This window comes from Gossypium arboreum, chromosome 8 (genome assembly GCF_025698485.1).
Source record: "Gossypium arboreum isolate Shixiya-1 chromosome 8, ASM2569848v2, whole genome shotgun sequence".
NCBI lineage: Eukaryota > Viridiplantae > Streptophyta > Magnoliopsida > Malvales > Malvaceae > Gossypium > Gossypium arboreum.
The window spans coordinates 24,324,875-24,338,279 of NC_069077.1; the positions used below are offsets into that span (position 1 = coordinate 24,324,875).

General features: G+C 34.9%; 1 non-coding gene across 1 annotated transcript; it reads left to right on the plus strand.

Annotated features, from left to right (window-relative positions):
- Positions 1-12,367: 12,367 nt before the first annotated feature.
- Positions 12,368-12,474, plus strand: LOC128279578 (small nucleolar RNA R71). The gene has a single exon (XR_008269780.1). It is a non-coding gene; the product is annotated as a small nucleolar RNA R71 (small nucleolar RNA).
- Positions 12,475-13,405: the final 931 nt, after the last annotated feature.

Genomic DNA, 13,405 nt, shown 5'->3' on the forward strand with positions numbered 1-13,405 from the left:
ACTTATGTTTGAAATGTTATATTTTAGTCACTTACGTTATCGCATTGTAACATTTTAGTCGTTGAGCCGTTAATTGCCGTTAATGGTGTAATGATAAGCTGACGTGGCACGTTAAATCATCATTTCAAATAAAAAATTTAGGTTAATTTATACAATCGTTCCCTATATTTTTTCGTTTTGAGCAATTTGATTTTTTTCTTTTATGTTCTTTTAACTTTCATTTTTTTCTTAATTTTCCATTCTCTTTTTTTTTTTTTCCATTTGTTAAAACTAGTGCCTATACTTTTATTTTTTTGAACAATTTAATTTTTTTCGAGTGATGCGAGCTTGTAATCTAGTTTTAACAAATGGAAAACTTAGAAAAACTATGTTAAAAGAAATGAAGAAAGGAAAAAAACAGAGGGAGAAGAAGAAGAGAATGGAAAATAAAGAAAAAAAAGGTTAAAAGAACATAAAAAAATTAAATTGCTCAAAATGAAAAAATATAGGGAACGATTGCAGAATTTAACTTAAAATTTTTGTTTGAAATGATGATTTAGCATGGCACGTCAGCTTACCGTTACACCGTTAACGTTAATTGACGGCTCAGCGACTAAAATGTTACAACACGATAACGTAAGTAACTAGAACATAACATTTCAAATATAAGTGATTAAAATATAACCTGAGGCAAACAAATGTGACTATTTTGGTAGTTTACCCTAAAAAAATTAGCAAGGCTTATAGTTCAAAACCCATAAATTTTGGTTTTTTTCCTAAAACTTTGTTAATGAAACTTGAAGGTGTTAAAATAAAATTGAAGCAAGCAACGATAGTTACCGGATACGAATTGTAATAAAAATGTTTTATCTTTTCATAAAAAATACAAATTAAGAAATATAAAATTTTCTACCAACCTTTTCATGAGTGTTGAAAACTCAGAGAAAAAATAACTCAATCTTATAAAAATACGAATAAAAAAAACAAAAAACCTAAGAAAGATAAAGTAAGTTAGAAAACAAAGCAAAATATCAAGTTTAGATGCTATTTGGCAGTTGAGAAAAAGTAAAGAGATGAATTTTTTTATTGTTGAAAAGAAATTCAAAACAATTGTACTTTTAGCAACTATTACTCAGTGCATATATATTGACTGAGAGAAGTTGGTAATCATGTAAAGCATGCTCATACATATGCATAACAACTTTAATAGATCTTGGCTAACAACTAATCAGCTGAGTTGTTACAATAACTGGATAACAAACTCAAGACGTACATACTACCATTCTATCATTCTCTTGGTTTTTGTTATCTTGAGAACTTGAAGACCACGCCTGAAGCCAGCAAATCAAATAAGTGGAATTGGTTTTGTAAACATGTCTACAAGTTGATGGGCGGATGGCACAAACTTGACTTACAACACACCAGCTAACACTTTCTCATGAACAAAATGTAGATAATTTTCTACATGCTTGATTCGAGCATGATGAGTAGAGTTTGCAATCATAGAGATAGCGAAACTATTATCACACTAAACAATAGGAACCTGAGACAGAGATATGCCAAGTTTCGTTATCAACTGTTGAACCCACAAGAGCTCAGACACACAATTGGCAACACTATGATACTCAGCCTCGGAAGATGATTGTAAAATCACATTATGCTTCTTAGAACACCATACAACCAGATTTGATTCGAGAAAAACACAAAATCTAGATGTAGAACAATGATATTCTACTATAGAAGCCCAATTAGCATCAAAGTAACACACCACAGTAAGTGAACCTTTGGTAAAGTACAACCCATGACTCAACGTACCATTAAGATACCTTAAAACACATTTCACTGTCTTCTAATGAACTTCAAGAAGACTATTCATATACTGACTAAGCTTGTTTACACAATATGCTAAGTCAGGTCGAGTGAGACACACATATTGTAAAGACCCTATCACACTGCAATAGAAATGACCATCTTCAAATGGGTTGCCTTCTAATGATGATAACTTTGGTGTGCTAACCATAGGCGTAAGGATAGATGCAACACCTGCTATACCTGTTTTTGTAAGTAGCTCAGTAACATATTTTCGTTGAGTAAAAAACAACCTATTTGGGGTACAACAGACTTTAATGCTAAGAAAAAAATAAAGAGCACTAAGATCTTTCAATGAGAATGTATTGTGCAGCTGTTTCAAAACCTCATCAATTTCATCATTAAATGTGCCAATAATTACAATATCATCAACATATGCCATGAGTAATAGAATGGACGTAGTAGAAATCCTTATAAACAAAGATAGATCAGCTTTAGATGGCTGAAACCTAAGCCTATCAGCTAAAAACTTTCGAAGTGTGTGAAACCAACAAAGCCTTGTGAAGACTAAGGGTGAGTATTTGATCGAGTCGAGTTGAGTCAAATCGAGTAAAAAAATTTCGAGTTAGTCGAGTTGACGAATCCTATTTTAGCAATCGAATTCAATTTGAATTTTTTTTGAATCGAGTAAAATTTTTTTGAGTCAAATCGAGTCAAATTAATGAATCTTATTATTTATACTCAATGTTTTGTTTACATAGACTGATTATTTTATAAGTAGATGAAGTACAAGCTTTTAGATTAATTTTGAGTAAAGGAAAAAAAGAGAGTGGGGCAATTCGGGAAGGAAAGTAAGACTAATGGGTAAACATTTATCAAAACAATGTAGTTTTGCCTTTTAACTTGATAGTTTTGAATTTTAACTTTAGAAAAGGTAAACATCTATTTAAACGATGTAGTTTTGTCTTTTTTATTTGGATTTTCGGTTAACTCAAATTAAGGGTGAGCGTTCGATTGAATCGAGTGAAATCGTTTGAGTTAAATTAGAAAAATTAATAATGTTAAATTAAAATCTTGTACAATATAACTATTTCCTTGTTAGAACACAAAATTTGAAACAATATATATTTGAAAACTTTTTTAAGTAAAATAATAAAAAATAAAATATTTTAATATGATAAACTTGAATCATTAATCACTTATTTGGATTTCAAAATTATTATTTTATTAAAATTTTATATATTTCTTTAGATTTTTTAAAATTTATAATTTTTTAAAATATAGAATTTATAATTTTAAAATTATTTTCAAATTTTGAAAATTACTTTGATTTTTTTGTAATTTTGTTAAGAGAGACCAATATGCTTATTTTCAAAATTGACAGTGACCAAAACAGTATTTATACTAATCTATTATTCGAATTATTCAAGTTATTTGAATTCTAAAGATTCAACTTGACTCAAACTCGAAATTTGAAATTTCTTATTCGAGTTGACTCGAATAATTCGAATAACTCAATTCGATTAACTCAAAATTTGAAATTTTTTTCGATTTTTTTAAATCGAATCGAATTTTGCTTACCCCTAGTGAAAATGACATATAAGTTTCTCCTCATTAACACTAGCAACTTCAAACTTGGGTAGTTGTGTCATGTAAATTTCTTCTATCAACTTTGCATTAAAAAAAGCATTGTTAACATCCACCTGGCGCAACGACCGTCCTCGTATAATAGAAAAAGCAAGCACAATGCGAATAGTATTAGCTCAAACTACCAGAATGAAGGTGTCAACAAAATCTAAGCCGATATTTTGAGAAAACCCCTTGGCCACTAACTGAGCCTTGTATCTACCAACAGAGCTATCAGACTTTTTCTTAACCTTAAACAACCATTTACAACCCACTGTGTTTCTGTTTGGAGGTAGAGTGCAAAGAGACCATGTATGATTGTGGATCAAAGCTTCAAGTTCATCATGAAATACTGCCTACCAAGAAGAAAATTGCATGGCCTGATGGATATCAATAGGTACATTGTCAAGAGAATAGGCTATCTCAGTAAGATAAACCTTGGGTTTAAAAATACCAATCTTGCTTCTGGTGACCATAGGGTGAATATTAAAGGTAGGTTGAGGTTGTGAAGTGGAGGGAACCGTCACAGAGCATGAAGTTGATGCGCTAGAAAAGGAACGTACTGTGGGGAAAGATGAACAGTGAATAGAGGGATTGGATGATGAATAAGAAGTAGGTATAGAAGGTAGACTTGTATGTGGTATAGGAGTTCGAGTGGATAAAGTTGACAAAGAAGGAGATGATGTAATAGATGATGGTACGATTAAAAGAGAAGAAGACTAAGTATGAAATGACCTTTCATATAGGGATGGAATAAGTTTGACTGTGTAACTTGATAGAATGGAAAAATATGCTCATAAAAGGTCATATGTCTAGAAACATTGTAACAACTCGTTTTTAGTCAAATAAGAATAGTAGTTTCAGGACCACAAATTCGAAGTTGAAATAATTATTTTATTATTATTTTAATTTTATTTTAATGTCTTCAGCATGATAATGTGATTGTGTGAAAATTTCATTAAGAAATTTTCTCGTTTGAGTGCTTAACTTGATAAAAAAGACTAAATCGCGTTAAGTGTAAAAGTGGAGTTCTATTAGTTAAAAGTGTCTAATAGCTATGAATTATTAAAGTGAAGGTCCTTATGTTGTAACTAGACCATTTTTTATAATAGTGGACATTTATGGACATATTTTAAGTGATTTTAATGTTTTAACTTAAGGTTAAATAAGTAATTTGGTTATTTAAAGTAAAATAAATAAAACAAAAAACTATAATTTTTATGTATCATCTTCCTTAGCCAATTTTAAAAAGAAGAATATCCATTTTTAGGGCTTGAAATTCGGCCAAGCTTATTTAGCTCATTAAGATCAAGAAAAATGAAAAACGGTTTTAGATCGGGGAAAGAACAAGGTTTCAAACTAATCTACTTATTTTTTCATTTTTGCATTCGAGGTAAGTTAGTATGTAATAAGTATTGTTATATTTATGTTTTAAATGCTTTGATATTGCATAAATTGTGAATACGACCTTGTGAATATGATCGATGATGGTTCGACTACGAGAAATCCTGGTTGAACCTTAGGAATAGATTAGGATACAAATGACATGTCATTAGGGGTTATGTGATTTGGGTACTGGTCCGTACGTCCTACCGGTGGCTGAGTTATCCGGCATGTGTTGCAGATACTCGTTAGCTTGTGTGAGCAGTATCGTATAGCTTTGTCATAACCATCAGCTTGTGTGAGCAGACCTGTTGATAACTTGAGAGTGAACATTATATGTGATACGAGATTGAGATAGCTTTGGCTATGTATGTGGCATTTAGGGTGCAAGATTCCCGAGTATCCGATAGTATTTTGAATGGTTCAACGGGTAAATCGAAAATATGAAATGGTGAGAAGTAGATAAGTAACAGTACAGGTATGTACGGAAACTATATGGGCATCGAATTTATGGAATCTATAAGTTTATGGTTATATATGTGATTGAATACAAGTTAACATTTTGATTAAATGTTTTGTAGTATATATATTGTTCATATTATTTGATTACTGAATAATTGATGAGTTGCTTATTAATTCATATGAGCTTACTAAGCTTTATAGCTTACTTTGTTTAATTTTCCATATTTTATAGTGATATCAAACTAGCTCAAATTTGGGAATCGTCGGAGACTTCATCACATTATCCAACTATCATTTTGGTACTTTTGAATCTATGTTTTTAGATATATGGCATGTATAGGATTATGATCATTTTAATATATAGTTTGGTAATGAATTTGGTCATTTGAAATGGGTTGTAAATGTTATGTATTTGGTTTTGTGTATAGCCATGAGAGTTAGCTTATTTTGGTTGATTTGCTTGCGTAAATATATATGCAAATGACCTTTGTCTGGTGTTGATAATTGCTATATTAATGCTTGTGGTGAATGGTTGATATTTGAGGAGTTATATGCTTGTGAGTTTGGGAAAAATGATGCATGTTTGAAAGTGTCCATTTAGCTGAATTGTGAATGTGAATTTGGTGTAAATGGAATGGCCTATTTTGTTACTTGTGTGTATTGTGGATGATGGTATAGAACTAGTATGAATTAGGCTTGATTTAGTTGGTTTGAATGCCTATTTATGCCATGTTTTGATGCCATTTGGTTTGGTGTAGGTGTATACAAATTGGGTGGCAAAATGGCTTGGCAAATAACCTATTTTTGTCTATACGGGTAGAGACACGGGCGTGTGTCTCAACCGTGTGTGATACATGGTTAGGCTACACGGCCATGTGTCCCCTGGTGTTGAATTAAAAATCAAGTCAATATGCTCCACATGGCCTAACATACGGGTGTGTGACTTGGCCGTGTGGTATAAGTCAGTATACCCTACAGGTTTGGCGCGGCCTAGTACATGGCCTGGCACAAGGGCATGTGTGGCCATTTCGAATGGCACACGGGCGTGTGGTTGGCCATGTCACCCAAGTCAGAGAGTTACACTAGGTAGGACACAGGCTGGGACACGGCCTTGTGATCCCATTTCAAATGCCCACACGGCCGGGCCACACGAGCTTGTGTCCCCTATATTTTACAAAATTTTCTAAGTTTTTCTAGAAATTTCATAAGTTATCGATTTAGTCCCAAACCACCCCGAATGCATGTTTTAGGCCTCGTAAGCTCGTATTAGGACAATGTGAATAATGTGTTATGATGATTATATGAAATTTGAAAATGTATGTGAAATGTATGTTTAATTGTATAAAATATCAGGTAATACTCTGTAACCCTATTTCGGCGTTGAATATGGGTGAAGGGTGTTACGAACATAAACTTTTTCTGTAGGTGACAAGCGTCTATAGCCTTTATACACAAAAGAGTAACCAAGGAATATACAAGGTGTGGAGCGAAAATGTAGTTTGTAGGCATTATAGGGTCACAAGTTGGGAAAACAAAGACATTCAAACACTCTAAGAAAGTGTAATCATGTTTAATATGAAACAAATTTTGATAGAGAGGAAGGTTACCTAAAGGAACTGAAAGCAGCCTGTTAGCCAATAACACTGCACTACTAAACGCATCATTCTAGTATGAGAGTGGCAAAGATGCATGTGCTAACATAGAGAGACCTGTTTCAACAATCTGTCAATGTTTTCTCTCAACTAGCCCATTTTGTTCTGACGTGTGTGGACATGAAAATCTATGTACAATACCATGAGAATGAAGATAAGCCTTAAGAACCTAAAATTCATCCCCACCGTCTGTTTGTAGAACCTTTAGTTTGCAACTAAGTATACGCTCAGCTTGACGATGAAATTGCTCAAACGCTGAGAGTACACTTGACTTTTGTTTCAAAAAATACACCCATATATACCGAGAGTAAACATCAGTAAACATCACATAATATCAAAACCATTGGAAAGCAAAGGAGCAGACCCCCAAACATCATCAACAACTAATGCAAGTGGAGTTGTATATGAGTATCAGACTTGGTGAAAGGCAATTTATGTTATTTACCAATATGAAAAGCTACACAAACAACACCAGCTTTATTCTTTTGGAAAACAACATTACAATGAGTCATTGCCTGCATAACAACTGTGTTACAAAGATGACCCAACCTATGATGCCAAACATCCAATGAAATAGACTTTTTAGCTACATAGCAACTAGCTAGTAAAGAAGTAACATGCTTTTGGTGTGAAGACGTCTGAAGACATAAAGACCATTGATGTGTGTTTTCCATACTAACTAAAATTTACGACAAATGTGAGCGCACCTATCAAAAAATAGTATAGCTACGGTGAGTAGAGATATCGTATCCATGATGACTAAAAGTACTAGTAATTACTGTTTTCTTATTATTTAGCCAACAAATTGGGGTGATGTGTTTTAACCTAAAAATTACTAAACTAATTTAACTAAGCTGACAAATTGGTCTTGACATGCATAATCGAAGCAAGTTCTAGAATAATAGATCAAGTTGACACACTCAAAACCAATAATAGAATGAGCACGAAAAATGTATGCTCTAAAGGCTTAAAATCTCAAAAAAATCATGATTTTGATGTCCAACTTGCAAATTTCAAACTTCAAGATAATACCTCAATTCAAGGAAACAACCTAAAATTTTTAATTTCTAAAAAAATTATCATGCTTGATTCTCTCATGTCTTAAAGTTTAAATCAACCAATGCACAAAAATCTACAACTCAATCTAAAACACATCAATAAAATCTCAAATTGACAAAAATTCACTCTAATGGAAGTATGATAAAAATATTTAAGTATAACAAATAATTCAGGGATTTTCTAATAATTATATAAATAACCTCCCAACACTTAAGATGTACATTCTCCTCAATGTACAAACAAATAAAAGAGGGAGAAAACTGAAACTGTCCCGAATATGGATGAAATTGCTAGAATGGTGAAAGGCAGAATTATAGGCAAATCTAAATGTAGTACATGATTCTGAGCAAACTAGTAAGAAAATAAACACAAATAGTGAAGAAGATTAAAAGGTTACAACTCAATTAGAAACAACCATCAAAATAAAAATATAGTTTAAAAGATAAAAAAAAAAAATAAGTCTAAGAAAATAAAATAAACATAAAAATAAAAATAAAACTAAAACTAAAAAAGAAAAGACAAAATCAATGATCTTCATCATCAGAGGCATCAATATCGTAAGTCGCCAGTGCTGAAGAGGATATATGGAGGTGCTGACAGATCTGCTGCAAGGTTGCATCAATACTGTCGAACCGCTGAAAGTAGTGTTGCTCGACACGAGTAAACTGCTCGAAGAGGTTTGCTACGGTAGTAACAGAAGTAGTATGGTGACTCGAAGGTGGTACCTCGTGGTAGACAGGGACATCATCAGCAAAGTCCTCATGCTCATCCTGAAGATCAGAATGAGATAAATAGTATTGATAAAGATTTACTCCACACAGTCGCTCGATCATCCTCATATGGATCCTGCTCGATAAATCCTGTCGGGCCATCTGTCCTACTAGCGTAAGTGAGGAGGACTGCTACGGTGTGTCGAAGAGACTGAAGTGTTGTGCGAGTCGAGTCATATAAGGGCCTAAACAAATATGAACTTTCCTACTGCACTTTGTCTGATGGCAAAAGGCGAGAGCGATGAAGTAGGCTAAATCAAAAATGCGCATCGTGGCCATGCTCTACAAAAAATATGCATTGGTTGTACCGATAACTCCGGTGCTCTGTCTCCTACCGGCTAATGTGTAAGCCAAGATGGCATAAATGTAGCGCAAGGCTGGAGGAAGAGAAGTCACCTTCGAACGACTCGGGTCTTAAGGCGTTGTACTCACCGTGAGGTCTACTCAGCAAAGAGATGGCAAGTAGTGGATGTGCTAGTATAATCGGAGAAACCCCTCGGCACCTATGAATTCTGCAGTGTAGAGTCCTAATGCTGCTCTGAACTCTGGGATGCTCATATGACTTGCCGTACCGCTGAGTCTGAAAGTAATGGTACCTGGCTCGTTATGGGTCGTCATCATCTATTATAGGAGAAATGTCGAACAAAACTCTAAAGTCAGCTCCGAGTACGTGAACTCGATGATGGCAAAGAACCTATCCCATGGAGCTGTAGCAATGATAGCGTGGACTTGATCAGCTAGTTGAACCTGCTTTAAAGCTGCGCGATCAATATAGCAGCCTAAGTCGAATGACCTTTGTTGAAGCTGCTGAAATAAGTCCTCCTGGTGACATTGTAGAAATCGTAAGAATGGATGGCGAGCATCAGCGAAAGTGCCTGAGGAGGAGGTCGCGCCCGAAGTTTTCCATTTTTTAGAAGTGGGGACAACGACCTTAGACGTGCTTTGTATGTTCGTCATGATTTCCCTGAAATAAAAGATAAAAGCACAAATCAGATAACCAAAAAAAACAACATAAACAACATATTAAAGCAAAAGACTATTCGAGGCCAATAGACATCACTATAGAGACTGAATCGAAGTGAAAACTTAAACCACAATGAATCGAAGTGAAAACTTAAACCACAATACCGAACAACCAACCCAAAAAGAAATTCACCAACACTTAGCATGATAAAAAAATAATATAATAATAAAGATGTGTGAAATAACAATCAATGCTTATTAATAAAATAACTAACAATAATGAATCCTAAACAAAACAAAACCAATAATAGTATTTATACGAAATAAAATAATAATAATACTAAAACTAATGACTAGAAAAATAAAAATAAAAATAAATAATTAAATTAAAGGAAGGAAGGACAAATAGTGGGACGGTGACCGGAGCTATTGGCAGTCGGCATTGCGACGGACGGGGTTGAGCTCTAATAGTAAGGAAAAGGGGCTAGTTACAGGGGAGGGGAGGGAACTGTTTCGAAGGGGAGAATGGGGGCTTGTTTGGTGAGGGGAAAAGAAAAAGAGGGGGGAAGGAGGAGAGGAGGAGAAGGACGAATGGAATGGAAGGGCGTGGCTAGAGTTGCAAGGGAGAAAAGGAGAAGGAGAGAGGGCGCGATGGTGGTGTGTGGCTCGAAGTGAGGAGGGGTAGGGGCTCAAAAAGGAAGGGAACGAGGTGGGGGCGGTGGTATGGGATCATCGACGATAGGGGAGAAAGAAGGGGAAAAGGAAAAAATTGATGGTTAGAATGGTGAGGGGATGGGCGTGCAGCGGCTAAGGGAAATGATGAAGAAGACAAGACAATTTGGAAAGGAAAAAAATATTAAGGTTTTGGGTTAAAATGGGTGACACAATTGTGTAGAGGCCCGTGTTGGGTATGACTGTGTCAAATGCCCGTGTATGACTCTTTCAGGCCGTGTGTAATTTAAAAAGTGAGCCCAATCTTTACACGACCTCAAACACGCCTATTGTCCAGGTCATGTGGCACACACGACCGTGTGCCAGTCCATATGTGATTTCCTTCATTTCTCCCACTTCCGTGTGCGAGGCCATAAGGAGCACACGGTATCACACACGCCGTGTGTCTCAACCATGTCTCACACATAGTTGTGTCTCTTGCCCGTGTAACTCACTAACTTGAAATTAAATTGAAAATTTAGCTCCAGTACATATACAACCTAGGACACACCTATGTCGCCAGACTGTGTGGACCATCTTAGGCCGTGAAACCTTCAAAAATTTGAAAAATTAAGTCCCAAGGCTCACACAGCCAAGAACACACCTGTGTGTCTAGGCTTTGTGACTCGTATGACCATGTTTCCACACTGTATAACTCTCTGTCAATTGCTTTAATATGCACACGGCCTGGGACACACCCGTATTGTCCCGGCCGTGTAGGACAAAAATACATTTTTTTTAGATTTTAAATTAGCATGCAATGGAATTAAAAGAATTAGCAAAAGTTAAACACTTGGGTTACCTCCCGAGAAGAACTTATTTAGAGTCTAAGCTCGACTTACCTTGTATTCGCATGGTTACGGTTGTTCGCGGAGCCGAAGCTCCTCTTTCTTGTAAAGAATGTTATTACTAAAATAATGTTTAAGTTGAGTATTTTTTACCTTAAAAATGACGAACTCAGAATGAGTTACCTCGCGTGTATTGTATGGAAAGACATTCAATACCATACATAAGGTTGATCCGTTTGACTCAAGCTTTGAAAGGGAGATTCGTATATTCATTTTTTTAGTAGTACTTTGTCCCCAACCTTAAATTGGTTTATTCCATACTCATGCTCCTCATGGTGTCGCTTCAAATCTTTTTCGTGCTTTTTCGATTTCTTTTTGACATGCGTTTGCCATTCATCTAGTTCATCGAGTTGTAACATTCAATCTTCATGAGTTGTTCTACTTTTGTCACCTTGACAAGGCTTCATCATGTTTCCATAAGGGTTTTCCTATAAAGAAGGTTGAGCCATGTGGTTACTTACATTAACAGAACTTTTAATATTATCTCGATTACTAGAGACTTTTACAGAATCATGTCCTTGGAGAGTAATCGTTTCGTCACCTACACGAACTACTACTTCACCCGTACCAACCTCAATAATAGTCCTGGCAGTGGCTAAAAAGGGGCGACCTAAGATTAAGGGTACTTCACTATCCTCATCCATGTCTAATACAAAAAAGTCAACAAGAAATATAAATTTATCGATTTTTACAAGCACATCCTCAATAACACCCTTAGGATATTTAATAGTTCTATCCACTAATTGAATTCTCATCCTAGTTTGTTTAGGTTTCCCAAGACCTAGTTGTTTAAACATTTTATAGGGCATGATATTAATACTAGCCCCTAAATCAACCAAAGCATTATCAATATTTAAACTACCAATTAAATAAGGAATAGTAAAACTTCTTGGATCTTTCAGTTTGTTGGGTATTTTATTTTGCTGCTTTCATCTTTGTCCTCATGGCTTGCCACTGATAATTATTCAGTGTCATCTTCTCAATAAATTTCTAATCTGCTTCGGGTGTTTTATTGTTTAGTGTACCACCGGCTCTTATGCCCATTAGTTGCCTAGTTAAGGGATTCAAATGGTTGCAGAAGGTTTGAACCTATAACCATAAAGGTAACCCATGATAAGGACACCGTCTTAATAAGTCCTTATGCCTCTCCCATGCATCATATAAAGTCTCTAATTCAATCTAAACAAAGGAGGAGATGTCATTCCTCAACTTGGTTGTTTTAGCAGGTAGGAAGTACTTCAGTAGAATTTTTTCGGTCATTTGAGCCCATGTAGTGTTGGAACCTCATGGTAAAGAGTTCACTCACTGTTTAGCTTTGTTCTTCAATGAGAAACAAAATAATCGTAAGCGAATGGCGTCATCAGTGGTGCCATTAATTTGAAAGTATCTCAAATTTCTAGAAAATTAGCCAAATGAGTATTTGGGTCTTTGTCTTGCAAACCATCGAACTGAACAAACTGTTGTACCATCTGAATAGTTTTTGACTTCAATTCAAAGTTATTTGCAGCAATGGTAGGTTGCACAATACTCGATTTAGTCTCAGTTAGAGTGGGCTTGGCATAATCGTACATATACGAGGGACAGGAGTTGCAGGAGGTAGCTGAATATTCTGGTTATTGCCCATCTCATCAGTATAGATATTGTCCTTTTGTTCGTCTACTAAATTCTATCGACTCTACCATGCTTCTCTACGGTTTCTACGAGTAGTACTTTCAATCTTGCTATAAAAAAGTAATGGTCTCAACGGGTTTCTACTAGTCATAAACCAAAAGAACCTGCTAGAAGCAAACAAAAAGAAAAAATTAGAATGTAAAAATTTAAACTAAAAAATAATAATAAAAATAAAAATGGCTAAATTAATAAAAATCAAGTGTTCCTAATATTTTAGTCCCCGGTAACGGCGCCAAAAACTTGATGTGTGTTTTCCGTACTAACTAAAATTTACGACAAAGGCAAGTGCACTTATCGAACAATAGTATAGCTACGGTGAGTAGAGATATCATATCCATGAGGACTAAAAGTATTAGTAATTACCGTTTTCTTATTATTTAGTCGAAAAATTAGAGTGATGTGTTTTAAACTAAAAATTACTAAACTAATTTAACTAAGAATGCAACAAAGAACAAATCAGAAAAATATTCAA